The 2,274-nt window shown below is 41.8% G+C and overlaps 1 pseudogene; it reads right to left on the minus strand.

The window, feature by feature from the left end:
* Positions 1-393: 393 nt before the first annotated feature.
* Positions 394-1,266, minus strand: LOC132369913 (homeobox protein NANOG-like; annotated as a pseudogene).
* Positions 1,267-2,274: the final 1,008 nt, after the last annotated feature.

A 2,274-nucleotide genomic window follows, 5' to 3' on the forward strand; every position in this document is an offset into this window, starting at 1 on the left:
GAAGCACATTGTAGCTTAACCCTTCACCTTAACAACTGAGGTTCTTAACAAGTAAAGCCTCCCCATCCTAGAAAATATGAATAATCCTTCATCACACATCTTTGTACTTTTGCTTCCTCTTCTTGAGGTTAGGCTCTAGATCCTAAAGATATCCAAAAAATAGTATTATAACCTAGTTATCTATAGCCGCAGTCATCTTTTATCATGTTGTCCGTAGAAGCCAATGCTTCTGAAACCTCTTTGATTAGACACCAATCATACACCCCCAAATTGACACAAAAGGCACAATGAAAAGCAGCTTATCAAGGCAGAGAGATACATAATTGTAAAAGAAAATTTCTAGGGAAGTAATACAGTCACGGCTCAAATTGAAATTGAATAATACAGCCATCGTTACAAATCTTCAGGCTGTATGTTCAGAGAGTAATTTGGGAATAAATCCATGATTTGCTGTTGGGAATTGAAATACTTAGCAGTTTGCTGTATTATGTTATAGCTTTCCCCAGCAGTTTCCAAGGTGGCCTGACAGGAGAATTTTGCTGGAACTGGATCTGGGACTGCAGGAATTCCTCAACATAGTTGTTGAATTGATTGTTCCAAGTCTAGTTATTCCAGGCTTGGGGGCACCAGGTCTGACTGTTCCAAGGGTGTTTGCTCCAGGATTGACTGTTCCAGCTCTGGTTGCTCCAACTTGGGTTATTCCAGGTCTGGTTACCCAACATGGGCAGGTTTCCGGAAGAGTTCACCAGGCATCCTTGGTGGTAGGAATAGAAGCCCGGATATTCTGTAGTTGCTGGGCCCTGGGTCACAATGTTGCTATTCCTTGGCCAGTTGTTTTTCTGCCAGCTCTTACGTTTCATTCTCTGGTTCTGGAACCAGGTCTTAACCTGTTTGTAGCTAAGGTTCAGGATGTTGGAAAGTTCTTGCACTTGCTGGAGGCTGAGGTATTTCTGCCTCTGAAATCTGACATTGAGCACACACAGCTGCGTCTGAGAGAACGCGGTTCTGGTCTTCTGTTTCTTGACCAGGACCTTCTCTTCCTTCTTCTCTGTGCTCTTGTCTGCAGCCGTGGCCAGTAGTTTTACTCTGGGGCTTGCGGAAGAATCAGGACTGTCCAGTCTCCATGTCGTGGGTCTCAGCAGATGACATTTGCAAGGACACATAATTTTCTTCAGGCCCATAAATCTCAGGCATTGGTGAAGATTCCCTAGAATTGGATGCTTTGGGGCCACGCAGGCTTTGGGGACGAGCTGGGTCCATACCCATGTTGTTGAATTGAAGGAGAGGGAGAAAACCAAAGAGCTAGATAGATGGTAGGAAAAGTCCAGGCTTAAGAATCTAGGTAGAAGAGCTTAGAGAAAGGTGAAGATCTCCAGATGTAAAAGTATTAAAAAGATGGGATGAAGGGAAGTCACCTGTGTGATAACAGAAGCCTACCAGCCCAATGTAGGAAAATGACCAAAACTAAGCATACCCTTACCATACCATTCCAGTAATTGTGCTTGTTGATATTTACCCAACTAATTTTAAAATGTGTGTCTACAAGAAAGCCTGCATGGAAATGTTTATAGCTGCTTTATTAATAATTGCCAAAAAATGGAGGCACCCAAGATCTTCTTGAATAGGTAAATGAATAAACAAACTGTAGCCCAGCCACCCAATGGAATATTATTCATCAATAAAAAGAAATGAGCTATCAAGCCATGTAAGACTTCGGTGAATCATAAATGCCTATTGCTAATGGGAGTCAGCCAGCCTGAAAAGGCTATATACTGATGCATTTATAAGACATTCTGGAAAAAGCAAAAATACAGAGATAATAAACAGATTAGTAGTTGCCAGGAGTTTGAGGTTCGTGTATGTGTGTGTTTGGTGGGTGTGTATGTGTGTGTGGCGGGGAGGTGTTACAGAGTGGAGGCACAAGAGATTATTTAGTGTCGTGAAACTATTCCATATGATACCATGACAGTGGGTACATGCTACACATTTGTCAAAATCCATGAAACTTTACAGCACAAAGAGTGAACTTTAATGTATACAACTTAAAAAATATTATTTAGAAGGCTGAGGGATCCCAGAATAGAATGCAGAATCGAATTGGGTTGCAAATGTATGAAACAACCTCACTGACAGGAGTGCGGGTAAAAGGTGCTGACCTAACCCTGAAAATAAGTGGAGTCTGAAATTCTAAACGCCAAAGCAATAGTACATACACTCCACACTTTAGTCGAGAAAGTTGTTTCCCCTGGGGATATAGGTTAACAATTCTGAAAT

The sequence above is a fragment of the Balaenoptera ricei genome, chromosome 8 (genome assembly GCF_028023285.1).
Source record: "Balaenoptera ricei isolate mBalRic1 chromosome 8, mBalRic1.hap2, whole genome shotgun sequence".
In the NCBI taxonomy this organism is placed as follows: domain Eukaryota; kingdom Metazoa; phylum Chordata; class Mammalia; order Artiodactyla; family Balaenopteridae; genus Balaenoptera; species Balaenoptera ricei.